This window comes from Aethalodelphis obliquidens, unplaced genomic scaffold (assembly GCF_003676395.1).
Source record: "Aethalodelphis obliquidens isolate GAN/ISIS:26980383/991018 unplaced genomic scaffold, ASM367639v1 scaffold45, whole genome shotgun sequence".
Classification (NCBI taxonomy): Eukaryota; Metazoa; Chordata; class Mammalia; order Artiodactyla; family Delphinidae; genus Aethalodelphis; species Aethalodelphis obliquidens.
The window spans coordinates 12,902,938-12,923,582 of NW_020837989.1; positions in this window are offsets into that span (position 1 = coordinate 12,902,938).

Here is a 20,645-nt window from a genome sequence, read left to right on the forward strand (position 1 = left end):
GTGCCTATGTTCTTGTGGATGAGGCCAGTCTTGTCTTTCTTGTTGGCAGGACTGTGTCCGGTGGTGTGTTTTGGGGTGTCTGTGATCTTATTATGATTTTAAACAGCCTCTCTGCTAATCGGTGGCATTGTGTTCCTGTCTTGCTAGTTGTTTGGTATAGGGTGTCCAGTACTGTAGCTTGCTGGTCATTGAGTGGAGCTGGGTGTTAGCGTTGAGATGGAGATCTCTGGGAGAGCTTTCACCATTTGAATTTATGTGGAGCCGGGAGATCTCTGGTGGACCAATGTCCTGAACTCGGCTCTCCCACCTCAGAGACACAGGCCTGACACCCGGCTGGAGCGCCAAGACCCTGTCAACCACACAGCTCAGAAGAAAAGAGACAAAACAAGAAAGGAAAAACTAAAATAAAGTATTAAAATTTTAAAAATATATTTTAAATTTAAAAACTTATTAAAATTTAAAAAATTGAAGATTAATAAAAAGAAAGAGAGAAAGAATAGAGCAGCCAAACCAAAAAACAAATCCACCAATGATAGCAAGAGCTAAAAACTATACTAAAAAAAAAAAAAAAAAAAAAGGGGTAAAAGCAAAGCTATACAGTTAAAATCATACAAAGAAGCATACACATATACACTCACAAAAAGAGAAAAAATATATCTATATCTATATATCTAAAGAAAAAAAGGAAGAGAGCAACCAAATCAATAAACAAATCTACCAATAACAATAAACACTAACTACTAAACTAAGAAACATAAAACCAGGAACAAATTAGATGCAGAAAAGGAACCCCAAGTCTACTGTTGCTCCCAAAGTCCACTGCCTCAATTTTTGGATGATTCATTGTCTGTTCAGGTATTCCAGAGATGCAGGGTACATTAAGTTGATTGTCGAGATTTAATATGCTGCTCTTCAGGCTGCTGGGAGAAATTTCCCTTTCTATTCTTTGTTTCCACAGCTCCTGGGGTTCAGCTTTGGATGTGACCCTGCCTCTGCGTGTAGGTAGCCTGAGGGCATCTGTTTTTTTGCTCAGACAGGAGTGGGTTAAAGTATCAGCTGATTCGGGGGCTCTGGCTCACTCAGGCTGGGGGGAGGGAGGGGTACGGAATGCGGGGTGAGCCTGCGGTGGCAGAGGCCAGCATGAGATAACAGGCAGATAACAGCCTGAGGCGTGCCGTGTGTTCTCCCCCGGAAGTTGTCCCTGGATGACAGGACCCCGGCAGTGGCGGGCTATACAGGCTCCCAGGAGGGGAGGTGTGGATAGTGACCTGTGCTCGCACACAGGCTTCTTGGTGGCTGCAGCAGCAACCTTAGCGTCTCATGCCTGTCTCTCGTGTCTGCACTGATAGCGGTGGCTCACACCCGTCTCTGGAACTCATTTAGGCAGTACTCTGAATCCCCTCTCCTCGCACACCCCGAAACAATGGTCTCTTGCCTCTTAGGCAGTTCCAAACTTTTCCCCGGACTCCCTCCCGGCTAGCTGTAGTGCACTAGCCCCCTTCAGACTTTGTTCATGCAGCCAACCCTAGTCCTCTCCCTGGGATCTGACCTCTGAAGCCCGAGCCTCAGCTCCCAGCCCCCGCCCACCCCGGTGGGTGAGCAGACGAGCCTCTTGGGCTGGTGAGTGCCGGTCGGCACCGATCCTCTGTGCGGGAATCTCTCCATTTTGCCCTCCGCACCCTTATTGCTGCGCTCTCCTCCGTGGCTCCGAAGCTTACCCCCTGCCCCCACCATCTCCGCCAGTGAAGGGGCTTCCTAGTGTGTGGAAACTTTTCCTCCTTCACAGCACCCTCCCCGAGGTGCAGGTCCTGTCTCTATTCTTTTGTCTCTGTTTTTACTTTTGCCCTACCTAGTTACTTGGGGAGTTTCTTGCCTTTTGGGAAATCTGAGGTCTGCCAGCGTTCAGTAGGTGTTCTGTAGGAGTTGTTCCACATATAGATATATTTATGATGTATTTGTGGGGAAGAAAGTGATCTCCCTGTCTTACTCCTCTGCCATCTTGAAGGTCTCCTTTGCAAACCCATTCTTAACCACTTCACCCCCAAGTGATGAAGTTTTACCGATGGAGAATTAATGGAATGTGAAGAAAAATTGAAACAAGTTGTCAGAAGGAAAAATTTCAGTATACAAACTTTGCATAGGCAAGTGACACTTAAGAAAAACTCAGGAGTTAATTAATCTCAATAGAATTTGGCTTTGGTGTCTTTGGTTAAATAGTCAAACTGAGAGAAAAGATTCTATTCAATTTTTTCTAAGATGGTTGTACTTCGTGCCTGGTAATAAGCCTAGGAGATGCACAGTTAAGAAGGGAGTATTTTAGCTTGTGGAGAAACTCTCAGCCTAGTAGCTACATATTCATTCTGTTGCCAAAACTTGGCCTCTGTTCACCGTGTCAAATAGAAACATGGAGACAGTTTTGGGTGAAGTAGAAAAGCATAGCTCTACTGCTTTGCCAGGCAAAGGGGGCCACAGCAGGCTAATGCCCTCAAAACTCTGTGTCCCACTCTGGAGCGGGTAGTGAGGAGTCTTATGGTGTTCCAGGAGCAGGGTGCGGTCAGCTTGTGGACTTTCTTCTGATTGGTTGGTGGTGAGGTGATCAGGAGTCAGTATCATCAACCTTCTGGTTCCAACTGGTCTGGGGTCTACGTGCTTGTGGGCAGCATACAGTTAACTTCTCCCACTAGGTTGGGGTTTTAGTATCTGCAAAACAGGTCAAAGGACATGGCTCAGAATATTATCTATAGTTCTTGAGGAGGAACTAAAGGTCCTTGACTTTGTTTAATGGCTAAAGTATTATTATTTTGTCTTGCTTGACCGTTTTTCTTTCTTTCTTCATATTCTCACTTCTCTGATTAAATTTATTCTTTGACTGAAGTTTTTCTATAGGCAAAAGTCAGGCAGAGGACACGGGTGGGTGTCTATTCTGGGAAGGCCTTATAGGGTCCCGCTCGGTTACAATTCTACCTTTCAAAAGATCAGATACAATAATGATAATTAGAATAAGCACACCCTAGAGCCATTTATTGAACATTTACTGCATGCTGGTAGGGTGCTAAGATAATAAAAGTAGGTTCAATCATGTCCACTTCATGATGGCCATAAAAATGAGTATGATTATTATTGTTAACAGCAACAACTATCATTGTGAACTGTTTATCACATACAGTATACTAAATACATTACATGGTGGTTTCACTAGATCTTCACAAGTAGGTACTGTAATTATCCCCAGTTTTCAGATGAGAAAACTGAGAGGTGGAGTGATTTACCCAAATTTCATGGCTAGCTAAGATCCTAATTCAGGCAGTCTAAAACTCCAAAGTGTATGTTTTTGAGCACTGTGCTATATTCTCTCCTGTGTTCTTACTGTTTGCAGATAAGTTAACAGGCCTACAGAGGTTATGTCTCTTTACCAAGATCCCACAGTTGATAAATGGCAGACTTGAGAATCAAACACAGGTTTCTCTGGTTTGTAATCCAGGGTATCTAATGGATCAGGCGTGGAATTAGTGAAAGCCCACTATAAAAATGATATGAAATAATATGTTGCAGAAGACAAGATTGGAGGGCAACAAAAACTGTCTTTAGCTGCCTCACTTGTATGCATATGAACTCTAAACTGTAAAGAAACCTGGAAATGTGTATTTCATTCCTTGCACTGCATCTTTGCTATACCTATAATGATGCCCAAAGTTATGGCATTTTACTCTTGTTTTATAAGGGTAAAATACATACCAGTTCTCTTGAAATTCTTTTTGTGCATATGTGTCTTTCCTAATTATATCTGTCTTTTCTAAAAACTGAACGTTGTGCTACATTTGCTGACTCTTTACGTGTGTGTGTTTCAATTCCCTGATCTTCTTTTCTTACATGCCCTTCTCTTTTCCACTGTTGGTTTTCCAAAGTATCAATTATTTTCTCAGTAGCTTTGTATATCAGTATTAAAAGACTGTTCTTATTACTGAGGATAAACAGCTATTATTTATTTCATGCCTATAAGACTCTTGCACTTAATTCTGCAGTGTCTGATGCTCATTACAAATCTGCAAGGTAAATATCATTATCCCTATTTTAGAGATGAGAAAACTTAGGTTTAGAGAGGTTAAACAGCTTGTCTAACATGACACAGCCAATTAATTAAAAAAATAATAGTATTATTTATTGAGGACATGAAATAAAGATTTAACCCAAGGCTGTGTCCTAAGTTGGATTCTCATTCTATTCTATTGATGCTGCCTTTTCTCCTTAGAGTTAACAAGCTATAATTATTAGGTTAGTGGTTTGTCACTGAAGGAACACATAAAACTCTCTAATCATGAGCACAAGTATGCTTTTTATATGTTCTTTTTATATGAGCACACTGTGGAACATTCATGGGTCCTCACATCGTTTCCTTTGAAGGTATTGTCATTACTATCTTATTTCATGGTAGGTACAGCAGGATAAGCTACCAGGATTGACCCAAGCAGGTACCATGCCTTATGTTAGTGCTACAGGATCAATTATCAAAGGGATAGAAGTTCTAGTATGTACTATAGGTGATTAGAGTTTAAATTGGCTTTGGACAGAAACAAAGAGAATAATCTTGGAAGGAGAGGGGACATCTATTTCCAATTGCCCACTGTAACTTAGCAGAACCTCTCTCTTACTCTAAGAGAGAGAAACCTCCCCAGTTTATAGACCACATGAGTTTTCGTAGTGGAGGCTTACTTCACTTCCGGGTCCAGAAGGTAAACAATTTTTTCCGTTCTAACGAACATGACCATCACATTTCTGTGGCTAGAGATTTATTCTGGTTTGGACTTTTGGACCAAGTTGGAGCTCTCTAATCATTGAATTATTGAGAAAAATGCATGCTTTTCCAGATAAAGTTTTTAGGCTATTAGGATATAATCCTGATTTGCTGGTTACAACATTTACCATTTCTTGGAGAGAACCTGAGATTTGAGCCAACAAAGAAGAACGCAGAATGGAGAGGTGCAGTGAGAATTCTGATTTCATCTTTCGAGCATATGGGTCCCACTGCTCCTAAGGGCAAGTACCCCGTGGATTTTTCCAGTGTGTGGATTAATACATTATATTTCCACCCCAAAGCCAATTTTATCTGGGTTAATGTCATTTGCAACTAAATTATCCTGCGTAATCCAGCAAATAAGCAAATATATATATATATATATATGAAAATTCCAATCTATTAATATTTTTTTCATGAATCAAGCTGTACCTCATTATTAAGAGGATCTGCGAGCAAGCCAACGTCTAGAAAAACACGTCTCTGTTCTTCCTTTTCCCATCCAGACAGAAATAGTAGATTAAAATACAAACATTTTCTGACTGCCAGCACACGTATGCATATATATATATATATATATATAAATAAACCTTCATACAGAGCTGCATGATGGTTCAGTTAATACACGCCATACATCAACACTATGTTTAAATCTACGATCAGGAGTGTATTTCTTTTTAACAACATGGGCAAAGAAATTATGTCCAGTTGCATTTTTACAAACTGCTCTCAGTTGTGACATTTATCTTCCATCCCAATCAAGTGTAATTTACCAGAAAGACTGCATCATATTTCTGTCTTTAAAATATGTGAGGTTTTCGTAATACCCTCTCATCCCTCCTACGGATGTTTTTGTAACATTCCCCCATCCCAAATTTCCCTACTAGGTAGGAGTGGGATGGATGTGGTTTAAACAAACTCATCCATATGTAATGGCTCCCCCGAACCCTATATACCACAAAAATATGATGACAAGTTAGTAAGAAGTTTCCTTGTTTTAGTTCACAGTGGATACATTAAAATAGCTTGAAAGTTTGAGGCCCAGTCTGATGTCAGTTATCTTAATGAAAAACGTGTGTTGGTGTAGGATGAGCTGATCGTTCACATAGTGATTGAGATACAAGAGGGCAGTAACATAAGGTCTGTTACTCTGGTCTGATGGAACCTTGGGACTCTCATCCAGCAGTTGCCAAACCCTGGGCTGTGGATCTGTGGAAATCCATGATGAGGTTTCACCATGCTCTGGCAAAATAAGAAACATCAGTATTGGAGAGTGAGGTTATTCTTTTTCCAAAGCTAAATTTGTTCCATTTAAAAGGACTGTTCCTTAATTCAAGATTATGTTCTTCCAATTCTTCGCTTTGAGATATTTTTTCTTGGGTAGAAGAATGGTGATATGAAATGGGTTTTGAAAATAAATAGGAAAAATTAAAAATTTGCAGTCCCATTTTTCTTGAATTTTTATTGGTGTGTCAACCAAGCACTGTTCTTGGCAATAATGATGATGTTAAGCACTAGCATTTGTGAAATGATATCATACACTGAGCACTATGCTAAATGGTTTGTGTATTTAATTCTCACCTCAACACGACTGCCTAGGTGCTATTATTATCTCCATGTTACAGGTAAGGAAACTGAAGCCTATGGGGCTTAAGGAACTTGCCTAAGATCACAAAGCACAGTCAGAAAGTGAACTTTATGACCTCGTTCTTCAGAACTTCAGCATACCTGTCATTCAGAATGTGAATCTGCCAGATGAGGGATAATGATGGTGACATCTTTTTGACCCAGCTTGGCAAGAGAAACCTGAGAATGATAGCTAGTAGATATTTAAATGAGAATGGAGGAGTGCATTGATAAGTCTCCTGTTCTGGAAAGTTTTCGGATATGACAGTGCCTAGACTGACAAAATCAGAAAGGGCTGCAGAAACTGGGAACTCCTTTTTCATATTATTGGTTACAAAAAAAAGAAAATGTTGCCTGGTAACTATCGTGGTTAATTTGAATAACAGAGTCCTATGCACTTCTACTGTGTTACACTGCTGCAGTGTTTTTGTTCTGGATAAGAAGGTAACTGGGCCATCTCTGCTCACATTTCCCCCCATGGTTCAGAAAAATTACTCTTGGATAAATTTCCTCAACTCTAGGGGATTTCTAGATCTCTTATTTTCCTTTCCACTCGAGACCAAATATCTCAGAAAGGCAAGAGCCTAAAGCATCATAGAAAGCTTTTTTTTTTTTCTACTATTGATGAATAAGAAAGTGTCACTCTAGATGTGACTAAAATAAGCAAAATATAATCCAAAGGTAGTGGACTGATTCTAAGGTTGCCCCTATGACTCCACCTACTGGTGGTCATACCCTTGTATGGGCTCCTCCCCTTGAGTGAGTTTCTGGCCAACTAAATATGGCAAGGATAATGGGATGTCACTTCTGTGGTTATGTTACATAGGATTGTAACACTTGTCTTGCTAGAACTCTCTTGCCCCTGCTGGCTTTTAAGAAGCAAACTGCCAAGCAAAGAGGGAGGAGATATGGGGATATACGTATATGTGTAGCTGGTTCACTTTGTTATAAAGCAGAAACTAACACACCATTGTAAAGCAATTATACTCCAATAAAGATGTTAAAAAAAAAAAGAAGCAAACTGCCATATTATGAACTGCCTAATGGAGAGGATCACGTGGTGAGGAACTGAGGGTGACCTCAGGGCAACAGCCAGCAGGAAACGAAGGCCCTCTTCCCACAGCCTGCAGAGAACTCAATTCTTCCAATGACAAAATGAGCTTGGACTTGGATCCTTCCACTCTGAAGGGATTCCATCCCTGACTAACACCTTGATTACAGCTTTGCAGAGGACCCCGCTGTGCCTGGTCTCCTGACCTCCAGAAACTATAAAACAATAAGTGTGCATTGTTGTAAGCTGTTAATTGGTAGTAATGTTGCAATAGATAGCTAATACGTCAAGTTTGTGGCTTGAGAGGCTTAGATGATGCTGGTGAGATCCCCTGAGAAGGAAAATCCAAGGGAGGATCAGAGTCTGGGTGTGTGGAAAACAAGATGAGTTCGGTTTGGGAATGTAGAGTTTGAGGTGACTAAGGAGATCAAGGTGAAAGGTGTTTAATAGGTAGAGAGATATATGGTTCCGAGACTTGGTCAGAGAAGAGTCAAATGGAAATAGAGGCTTGAGAGTCATTAGATCTTACAGGCTGGATTCTGCAGAAGCACATTCTCAGATTGAAATTCAGGTGCAAGAATTTTATTAGGAGTGTTCTGAGATCAACACCTGTGTGAAACGAGGAGGCCATGGGAAGGGGTAGTGGGAGAACATGTGTGTGATGCCGACTCAGCTTCCGCTTCCGCTGACCCCATGGTGAGCTCTGAAGCTAGAGTGGCCCAGTGAGGGGAGCAGGTCTTTACATCCCTCCATTGCTGGTTGTTCATTGCGTGTAGACCCTGAGAAGGCAGGACCTTGAGTGAAGTAGCTCTCTTCAGCTGAGGGAAATTCCTGGAGGGGACTGAGGGCGAGCAGTACTCCCAGCAGCTGGAGGAATAAATCCTTCAGTAGTACAGGGATTCTGGACATTCATGACAGTGTCCACTCTATTGGGAGCTGGAGCTATACATGTGGCTGTGAGTTCCCTCAAGAAGCTGGAAGACCGGGAGGTGGAAAGGGACAAGGACAGGGATGGAACCCTGGGGAACCCCAAGGACACTCTGAAGGGAAGAATGGGAAAACGCTGTTTACAAGTTAAATGAGTGGGGACTTTTTTTTTTGCATTACTTGGCAGTACGCGGGGCCCTCACTGTTGTGGCCTCTCCCGTTGCGGAGCACAGGCTCCGGCCGCGCAGGCTCAGCGGCCATGGCTCACGGGCCCAGCCGCTCCGCGGCGTGTGGGATCTTCCCAGACCGGGGCACGAACCCGTGTCCCCTGCATCGGCAGGCGGACTCTCAACCACTGCGCCACCAGGGGAGCCCGAGCGGGGACTTTTGAGTTTTGTGTAAGGTAAGCAGCACTCCAAGGTTTGGGAGGTTGAATGATAAAGGCATCAAGTACAAGGTGCATATTGTGTGGCACAAACATATTTATATTGGATCTGACACACTAGATATTCAGATTCTAAAAGATATAAAGATGAGATTACTCTTTGGTTCCACATTACTCATTTATATATATAATATATAAGTATATAATATCATATATATTCTATTCTATATAATATACAATATTATATAGCATATAATAATGTATTACATATAATGTTGTATAATATATGTAATCTAATTTTTTAAAATAACAATGAAGCCTTTATTGCTTCTCACCCCTGAACAAAGTTTACCCGACACTTAGTAAGTGCCGGATACTATGCTGCTGCTGGAACACAAGAGTGACCTGTGCAGTCTGGTGGGAGTCACATTCAGGAAAGACATTATCCTTGTGCTCTGTGGCAAGTACCAGGGTTGGGGCAGCACAGAGAAGGTGCCCTTAGCCCAGAGTTGTCCAGGGCTCGTTCTGCTCTGCTCACCATTCATGCAGGTGAGTCAGGCAGGCAGGGTGTGGCTTCTGAGTCAGGGGGATCTGAGCTTCATTCCCCCCTGGCTTTTACCATTGTGCAGCCTCAAATGAGTTATTTAACCTCTGTTCACCTCAATTCCTGAGATTGTAAAATGGAGAAATAACCATTATCCTTCAGAGTTGCTCTAAGGACTATTTCTGATTCATTGATTCAACAAATATTTATTAAATACCCACAGTACGCCAACCTTATATTATCTTGTTCATGAAAGTTTTATCATCGCCTCTTGAAAACATGAAATACACCATACTGCCAAATATGAACATTTACTATTGCAGAAAGTATTTCATGACTGTGACACAGCCGTTCATGAACCAACTAGATGAATCAGTAATTCTTTGTAAACAAGTGAAAGTAAGAAATTGAGCTGACATTTTTTAGGAGTTAGGAATTTGGTAACTTACCATTATCGTCAGAGAGGACAGGAAATTAACATCAGGGATAGCATTTTACACAATGAATCTTGCCGGCCATTGTGATTTTAGAGAGTACCAATATTTGAATGATTCTCCTCTAGACCCTTTCAGTCATTCAGAGACACTTGCTCTCCATCATAGTCTTTCTCAAATCAAAGACGAATGCTTTTCTATGTCTGTGAGTCTGTTTCTGGTTTTGTATATAGATTCGTTTGTATTATTTTTAAATTCCTCGTGTAGGTGATATCATATAATATTTGTCTTTCTCTGCCTGACTTACTTCACTTAGTATGATAATCTCTAGGTCCATCCATGTTGCTGCAACTGGCAATATTTCACTCTTTTTTATGTCTGAGTAATATTCCAGTGTGTGTCTCTGTGTGTGTGTACACACACCACATCTTCTTCTTCATCTATTCATCCATCAATGGACATTTAGATTGTTTCCATGTCTTGGCTATTGTAAATAGTGCTGCTATGAACGTTGGGGTGTATGCATCTTTTTGAAGTACAGTTTTCATCTTTTCTGGATATATGCCCAGGAGTGGGATTGCTGGATCATATGATAGCTCTATTTTTAGTTTTTTAAGGAACCTCCATACTGTTTTCCATAGTGGCTGCACCAATTTACATTCCCACCAACAGTGTAGGAGGGTTCAGTTACCAAAGGAGAAAGGAGAGAAGAGATAAATTAGGAGTATGGAATTAACAGATACAAACTACTATACATAAAAATAGATAAGCAGCAAGGATTTACTGTATAACGCAGGGAACTATATTCAATATCTTGTAATAATCTATAAGGGAAAATAATCTGAAAAATATATATAACTGAATTGCTTTGCTGTACACCTAAAATTAACAAAATATTGTAAATCAACTATATTTCAATTTAAAAAATATGAACACTTTGACCATGTGGAACATCTACAAAGACCACAAACCAGGCTGAAAAGAGAAATTTTAAACTGCTACAAAGAGAGAGAGGCAACTTAGGTGAAACATTTTAATGGAATGGTATGCGTGAAAGGTGTTAACCTCCAAGACCACAGCAGTACTTTTAACCAAAGCACATTTGCCACAGTGTGCTTCCATCAATTTCTTTAAAGTTTGTTTAAAGGAAAATTGTATCATGATCAAAAATGTTGTTGGAAAGTAAAAGAGGAACTAATCAATAAATGCTTGCTGAATTGATCATTGAGAAACAGTTCTGCTTTTTACCTTTATCCTGCATTCAAGTGACATCCTCGTGTGCTCAGTAGGTTTTTATCTCCTGTCATTCTTCCTAATGATAAAAGTTGAATAATTACTGTGTGCCAGGAACTGCTAGAAGTACTTTATGTGTATTCATTCATTTAACTTGACTTACGAGCTATGTACCATGATTAGTCACGATGTGTAGCTGAGGAAACTTGGACAGAGTGTTAAAGTGACTTCCTGAAAGTCACAATGTTGGGACTTGGTAGAGCCAAGATTTAACCCACATAGTACTCTGGCCTGGAGCTCTAGTTCTTTACCATTGCACTAAACAGTCTCTAAGAATTGTGAGATGGTGTCTCCTCATTTACCTCTAACACACCAATAGAACATGTGCCACTCTGCACACCATGTCACCATATCAATCACACTTTCGTTTTTCCCCAAACGGTCTATTGTCCACTTACAGCTCCAGACTCATTGCACACTGCTCTCTATTTTCCTGTCTTAGTCCTACTGATTTCACTCAGTCCCTCTCACACATGGCAGTCTCTCCTGCCTGCCCTCAGGAAACATGTTGTTTCCTCATTCTTGGATCACCCATGTCCCCTTCTTTTTCTGGCTCATACGTACATCCTCTTCTGGAATTGACGTAAAGCTCCTTTCCTCCGGCTACCCTTCCCTGACTCTCTTCTTTGCAGCATGTTGCACAGGTATGATTAATTACTAAATTATTTATTTGCCTATTATCCCATATTAGATGCCTGTCTCCCCCTTTAGGCCCCAAAGTCCACGAGGACAAGGCCATGTCTTCCTGTATTCCAGTGACGTGAATAGCACCCTGCACAGAGCAAGTGATTGGTTAGTATTTGGGGGCTTGTGAGCTAAATGGCGGCCCTCCCAAGTAGTGCGAATTCATATGTTGAAGTCTTATACCCCAGTAACTCAGACTTGACTGTTTTGGAAATAGTGCCTTTAAAGAGGTGACTAAGGTAGAATGAGATCATATGGGTGTGATCCTATAGAATTGATGTCCTTGTAAGAAGAGGAGATTAGGACACACAAAAAAAACACAGATGGAGGGGCAAATATTTGAGCACACAGCAAGAAGGCAGTCATCTGTAAGCCAAGGAGAGAGGCCTCTGAAGAAAAGAAATCTGTTGATATCTTGATTTCGGACTTCTAGCCTGCAGAACTATTGGAAAATAAATTTCTTTTGTTTAAGCCAACCCATCTGTGGTATTTTGTTTTGGAAGCCCCAGGAGCTAATACATTGGGTAATTGACACTCTCTGTGTCAAACTGGTCTTCAACTCTGATTTCCATTGTTTTCCATGTGTCAAGCTAAGGCTTCCTCTTTATTACATCCTACCTACCAGGCTCTGTCTTCTTCTCCTCTCTTCTTCACTCAAAGTAATTGATAGCCTAGAATATATATGCAAATGCTTTTCATTGTCTTTACCAGTGTTATTTATTACTTCCCACAGCCTGATTAAAATGATGTAAGCTTTCATGCCAAGGTACCCACTTTTTAACCTCTAAGTCTGTGCCTATCTCAAACAGTCATATAATCCTTTCGAATACTTGGCCTGAAAGCTGTTGATGAGCAAATGAGAGAACTTCTTCCAGCTGCCATGGGGTCTATAAATTCAAGTGAGCTCATTATTTTCTTTTCTGATGCATAATGTCACTCTAGAAAATTATCATTTAATCAGCAATAATGACTCTCATATTTCTGCAGCACTGCTTGTTAATCTCTCTACCTAGTATAAAGAGAGAAAGGGTCTTTAGCAATGCAAATACAATTTCAGCTTAGAACCAGAGCTATGGAGAAGAATGTGATCTTACCCCATACTTCTATTTATACGTATAAACTTTGATGTCCACAGAAGCAAACAATGATCAAACTTTATCTGATGTACTAAGAAAGATTTTCCCTGAAGGGTGGTCGAAAATAGGGAGTGATTCATCTGAATTTGATAATCATAAAATACTCAAGTGCTTGCATTCCTTGGTCTATTTCAAGTGTTACACATTTATCAAAAGCCTGTGGCTTCACATATTGAAAGCCCTTACCCCTCCGTCCCCATTGTGTGCCATGACCTCTCTTGCTCACCATGCTCTATCACTCTTAGTCTTCTTCTAGCCCTTGAACATCAAGCCCCTTCCAACCTCAGTGCCTTTGTACATGCTGTTACTTCTGCATGTAGCAGCTTTTCCATGGTCTTTTTCCTGATAATTTCAGCTTTTAGGGCTTGTTTCGCTGCCACCTTCTGGAGGAAGCCCTCCCTGAATTCTGCAGGACACAATGGGTTCCATGATAGTTCCCAAAACATGCATGGTATTTCTCTTGAGTACTGCTCACAATGACATTAAATACTAATGCTCACAACCAATAACCTATTAGCTCTTCCCTTAATATTTGGAAGGGCAAAAACATAGGCCATTTCTTTTAGACTATCAATCACATACATGTATCCAGGATGGCTTATTAGTCACACCCAATCCTCCTGTCTGGAACCTTCGGTCCGTCTGTGTTCCCTGGAGTACCTTGGCTCCACATCCCAACACCACCATCCACAGGGTTCCTTTCGACCTGTGGTTCAGATAACTGGCCATTTGGTTGCATCAGACTTTCTTCAGAATTTGGGGTGGGTGGTAGAGGGGGGAGGACTAGAGGATTGGGAAGGAATCCTCCAATCTTCCTAGAAGAGGGAGATGCAGAAAAGCATTTGCTTCCAGCCCAGTCAGGAAGGAACGTCAGAAGGAATGTCTGAAAGAAAAAGGAATCTTTTCTTAGTAATATTGGCCTCTTCTTATAGTGTAACTCCATAAAAAATAATTCGAGTGTCCTTGCTAATGTTTCTTCAGTTCTCTCCTCACCAGAGTGACTTTGTAAAATACAGTTATGGGCCCAAACTTTAAAATGCTTCAGTGGCTCCCCTTGCCCTTGAGGATAATGTGGAGTCATGTCCACACGTTCAGCGTGGAGGAAACAAGTTCCTCTGGGATGTGGTTTCAGTCCACCTCTCTGGCAGCCCCTACTGCTGCGCTCTTTTTGCCCACGCACTTTGTGCCCGTGTAGCACTGACATTCTCAGAACTTTCCAGAAGGAGCTGACCCCCCCAGCCCAGTCCTATCTGTCTTATCCCCTCCTCTCCACCTGGCCAACTCTTTTTCACACTTCAGAACCATATTTAGACGCTTTTCCTCTGTGAGATCTTCACAGATCCTTATCTCATAAAGAGTAAGAAAATTTTATAGAAAATTAAAATATATGTACATATTGTTATAAAAATTTAACATTTTCTTAGAAGAATTATTTGTCTACCTACCTGCCTGCCTGCTTCCCTCCCTCCCTATCTAAAAAATTATAGAGTACTTACAATTTCTTAGTTACTAGCTCAAACACGTTATATATAATTTAATCCTCTCAACAACCCTTTTGACAGATGGGAAACTAAGGCCCCCAAACTTAAGCAACATATCTAAATTTCACAGGGGCAAAATGGGAATTTAAACTGAAGTAATCTGTTTCCAGAGCCCATGCTATTTACCACCACCCAATTTATCAATGCAGTGCTGTATGTTGTATAAACAGCTATTAACTGTTTATGCATGTATCATACCACATAACAGTAATTTATTATTTGTTTGATTGTGTTCCTTAAATGACCGCAAGACCAAAGAGTATTTCTGCTTAAATTTTTGTAGTGTTGGCACTGTCCTTACCATAGAGTAATATTTGCTGAACTTATCTTTGGTGCAGGTAGTGCAAATCTTAGAGGCTGGCTTCCTTGCCTGATCAAGTCGCTTGACTTTTTTCTTATCTTCCAGCTAAGGATTGAAATGTTAATCTTCTCAGTATAATCAAATTTAATTATTGCAGTCACGTTTCTGTGCCCAGAGGTGAAGATTGTGTGTTCTCAATAAGTCAAAGTAATAAATGAACATACTACAGTTACAAGGTAGGTCATTTGATGGTTCTAGAAAGAGAAAATGCCCCCATCTTATCATTCCAGATTCCAGGACCTCCACACTAAATGGGTGGGGAATCCACAGGGGAAAGAGCCAGCAGAGAAACTTAATGTGATCAGGAAAGTAATTCACAGGGAGTTTATTGGATAGGCACTAGACCCTGCTGCTTGTACATTAAGAGTCTCTCAAATTAACTAATAAGATACTTCAGATATTCTCAAAATTGGTGAAATTTGATGATATTAAATTTAGTGAGATGTTTAGAAATTAGTGTCCCTAAGTCTTGGGGATGGATTGGATGTTGGTGAATGAGACAAATGGCCAGGTTTCTGGCTTTGTCTGGTTGGAAGGAGGTGCCAATAATCAAGAAGGGACACACCAGAGGAAGAACAAATCATATGCATTCCCCCAAACCAGGAGGGGGCCAAAATTATGGAAGAAAAATGTAATGGTTCTCCTGTTTTTTTTTTTAACATCTTTATTGGCGTATAATTGCTTTACAATGGTGTCTTAGTTTCTGCTTTATAACAAAGTGAAACAGCTATACATATACATATATCCCCATATCTCCTCCCTGTTGTGTCTCCCTCCCACCCTCCCTATCCCACCCCTCTAGGTGGTCACAAAGCACCGAGCTGATCTCTCTGTGCTATGCGGCTGCTTCCCACTAGCTATCTATTTTACATTTGGCGGTGTATATATGTCCATGCCACTCTCTCACTTTGTCTCATCTTCCCCTTCGCCGTGTCCTCAAGTCCATTCTCTAGTAGGTCGGTGTCTTTATTCCCGTCCTGCCCCTAGGTTCTTCAGAACCAATTTTTTTTTTAGATTCCATATATATGTGTTAGCATACGGTATTTGTTTTTCTCTTTCTGACTTGCTTCACTCTGTATGACAGACTCTAGCTCCATCCACCTCACTACAAATAACTCAATTTTGTTTCTTTTTATGGCTGAGTAATATCCCATTGTATATATGTGCCACATCTTCTTTATCCATTCATCTGTCAATGGACACTTAGGTTGCTTCCATGTCCTGGCTATTGTAAATAGAGCGGCAGTGAACATTGGGGTCCATGACTCTTTTTGAATTATGGTTTTCTCAGGGTATATGCCCAGTAGTGGGATTGCTGGGTTGTATGGTAGTTCTATTTTTAGTTTTTTAAGGAACCTCCATACTGTTTTCCATAGTGGGTTCTCCTGCTTTTAATGCATGTCTCATTTGGGAATGATAGAAATCCAACTGGAACTAATTCAGGCATAAAGTAGGACTGTGTTGACTTTGATAACCAAGTTTTAATAAGGGGAGATGTAGATTTGTCCTTGGGACAGTTCTGAAAGCGGGTACTCACAATCATAATTTTATTTATTTATATTTGTTTAACTATAGCTGATTTACAATATTTTGTTTCGGGTGTATGGCTTCAGATTCTTCTCCATTTTAGGTTATTACAAGATGTTGAATATAGTTCCATGTGCTATACAGTAAGTCCTTGTTGTTTATCTATTTTATATATAGTGATGTGTATCTGTTAATCCCATACTCCTAATTTATCCCTCCTCCCCTTTCCTTTTCGGTAATCATTAAGTTTGTGTCTGTGAGTCTGTTTCTGTTTTGTAAATAAGTTGATTTGTATTATTCTTTTAGATTCTACAGTAAGTGATATATAATATTTGTCTTTCTCTGTGTGACCTACTTCACCTAGTATAATAATCTCTAGGTCCATCCATGTTGCTGCAAATGGCATGATTTCATTCTTTTTTATGGCTGAGTAATATTCCATTGTATATAGGTACCACATCTTTATCCATTCATCTGTTGATGAACATTTAGGTTGTTTCCATGTCTTGGCTATTGTGAACAGTACTGCTATGAACATTGGTGACAATCAAGGTTTTAGATATACTTTACATACAGTGACATGTAAGGATATTAGTTGTACAGCTCTATATAACACACATGCCTATCAAGAAATAGAACATTACTGTCATCCCAGAAAATTCTTCAATATCCCTGTTTTTTTTTAACAACCATAACTTTATTTCCAACAAAAGTATCCATCAAAAATTAATAATCATGACATTTCAGGTAAGCAAAACTGAACAAGTTTATTGCTAGTAGATCTGCCTGTTCTCTGGCTGAAGTGAGAGACATTAGAAAGTATAAATGCATATGTAGAATAAAGAAGACTGGTTAAATTAAATACATAGGTAAACATTACATGGACCTATATATAGCCACAGTCTTGTGATTTCTGAGTTTTCAACTCATTTTATTTCTTACAAGATTTAAAAGACAAATGCATGTAGTAATAATTACAAATACATGTAAATGGGAAACAAACTATAAATACATAATTAGGCACAATTACAACATAGCCGTTCACATTAGATTGTTATGAATTTAAGATGCTAGTGGATAACCACTAAGAAAACAACTAAAAATCATCCAGGAAAAAGAGGAAAAAATAAAGTCATACAAATACAATTAAAAATAGTAAAAGAAAGCATTGGTGGAGTATCTCTCTTTTGACAACGCCTGCCTCTAAAAAACATTTTATAAGAAAACTATTCATATCAGCTTTAATCATAGTAGCTAAAAACTCCTATTCTGATTTCAACAACCAGGTGTTTGTTTTGCTTATTCTAGAACTTCACATAAATCAGGTTCTATGGTATGCACTCTTTTATGACTGACTTCTTTCACTCAGCAGGCTTTTGAGATTCATCCACATTGTTGTGCTTATAAAAATGCTTTCTTTTTGAGTCTTTAGTATTATTCCATTGTATGAATATGGTACAATTTGTTTATTCATTTTCTTATTGATAGAAACTTGCGTGTTACCAGTTTTAGCAATTACAATTAAAGCTGTTACTCTTTTTTTTTTGGCTGTGCCACAGGGGATCTTAGTTCTCCAACCAGGGATTGAACCTTGGCCATGGCAATGAAAGCACTGAGTCCTAACCACTGGACCACCAGGGAATTCCCCTAAAGCTGCTTTTCTTGTAAAATATTTTTTAGGGGCTCATGTTGTCAGTCTTCTTGGATAAATACTTAGGAATTCAGTTGTAATTCACAGTATAGATATATGTTTACTTTTTAAAAAGACTGCTGAAGAATTTTTAAAGAGGTCATATCATCTTACCAACTCCTACCAATAGTGCATGAGATCTGTGGTATCTTGTCCACAATTAGCGATACCAGTCTTGTAAATTTAAGGTAGGCCAGGCTAAGCCCTGATGTTTGTTGGTTAGGTGTATTAAATGCATTTTCAACTTGCAACATTTTCAACCTACGATGGGTTTTTGGGGAAGTAACCCCATTGTAAGTCAAGGAAGATCTGGACATTTCAGCTTTGATAATTGTAATCCAAAAGAGTAGTGGTTTCTCTGGAAAGAACACGAAATCTGACACTACATTACCTTTTGAAACTGCCGTTCCATTTTATAAAGGCAACACAATTGAAAAATTCTAGATCTATAAAGAAAATACAAGTTCTGGATTTTCAATTAAATATTTTACAGCATGATGGGATGCACACTGTGATTGGCCATGCATTGAAGAGAGAGAGAACAGTAGAGAAACACATGGAAATGGTGTTGAGAAAGAAAGGCACTCCCAATTCTAATCACCTCGCTATTCATTGAGGCCAGTGCCTAATTGTAAATTATACTTCCTTTCTGGAAGAATTATAAGGTTCCTTTAAGCATTTCAAAACAAGGAACTGAACTTCATAGTGGAAAGTAGGCCCAAGAACCTGTCTTCTCTGCTGGCTGAAATTTTAGTATTTTTCCTTTAAAATAATGTTGAAGGAAGGTGAACCTTTAAACCTACAGGTTTGCAGCTTAACACTGTAATTTGTTTCTCTTGGCAACAGTTGCAATGTTCCTAGATTTATATAGAGAAGAAAAAATACAATTCCTCTCTCTGAAATGGACAAAACTCTAGAAAGAAAAAATAAATTGAGGATTTTTACCTTCACCATTAAGAGGAAAATAGACTTTAGGAATGTAACATTCTATCGTCCAATCCTCTGAGGGTTTTGGAAGGTAATTACAGAGGAACATTTATATATTCACCATATTTAAAATTAAGTGTAAGGCTCAGATAGCCCAAATACTACTGAATTTAAAGAATCTTATCAACTAATAGTAATAGATGGACGGATGGAAAGGTTTAGAATTTAAGGAAGTATGAGAGAGATGAGAGCAAAGTACTTATTGACTAACAGGAACTTGTGAGTTGGGAAGGGGGCCTGTTAAAATTTAATCAGCCTCATTTCTTTTGGGCTTGGTGCAAAAGCCAAAACAGGAGAATTCTAAATTTCTCTCTTCTTCAGCAAATCACTAATTAATTTGTGGCTTTGTAATTTGTTAAAAATGAGGCTCATATTCTATTTTATACGAAATGTGGGGACGCTTATTAGTATGCAGGAAATATGCTGACAGCAATAGGAGATAAAGCCTCCTAAATCTGAACAAACGTCAGCATAATGTTTATTGAGCTTATATAACTGAAATACGTGATGGCCTAAAATAATTGGTTGGCACTGAAAGTTTTCTTTGTGGTCTCTGAGACTTTTCCTTCTTAAATTTAGTTGCTGGCATCTCATTATTGCTCCAAAGGTTTTGGCTCCCTAAGGTTTAAGATGAGGAGAGAATGCTAGAGAGCTGATCAGCTTCTCGGATTTCACAGAAAACAGCCAAGGATAAACTTAGAGCAGTGATATTCCTGACTCCCCAGTTCTCTTCCCCTGTTAACACAGAACTGTCTTCTCATTATATTCAAATATATTAAACATTTTTTATAATTACAATTTTAAGGGTGTTTTTAATTATAAAAGAAAACATACTTATTGTACAAACTTGGAAAATACATCTAAGCAAAGAGAACAACATAACCATCTTGGTCTCTCTCTTCTATTTTACCAACAGCCTCCGTTTATCCCACTTGCTCTTCCCCCCACACACATACAAGAGGTTGAAAGGAAGAATGGAAGTACAAGGAATTTCACTTTTTCGTTTACTATTATAAACTGAATACTTCCCTATGTCATCAAGATTTTGTCGAAGTGTCATCATCCATGGCTATTTAATATTTTACTGTAATTTACAAAACTATTTCTCTACTGTTGAGTACAGTTAAATACTTCACGAGGCATATCAATCATGATTTTCTTCCTGGACTCCTGTGACTCTTCCAAATGCTGGCGTTACTCCACCTCTTCTTTTTCACATTTCTCTTTCATTAATTTTATCCATTTCCATATTTTCCTCAGGCCCTTTCTATATGCTACTGACTCCCTATATGCTCAGACCTCTCTGCTGAGTCTGAAGCCCTATATCCCTTTGTCTCTTGTATATCTTTGCCTAGGTTTCCACAAGTAACACAAAGTCAAAAAAGTTTTCAAATTTGATCCCTGTGCAATGCTCTCAATGTAACACTTTTCACCTGGTTAGGCAAATCAGAACTTTGGAAATTGTCAGAAATTCCTCTCTCTCTCATTGAGTTTGCACCTGTGATGAATAATCTGCCTTGGACCAGGTGCCTGCCTTGGATTAAATGGTGCTCAATAGGGCTGGCAAGGCTTTAGCAGCAGCAGTGCACAGGGCAGTTTTGCACAGAAGTGTTTGTGAGCAGGGCACAGATCCTGATCAGCATGTCTAATTCAGTTCGTTAAAATAT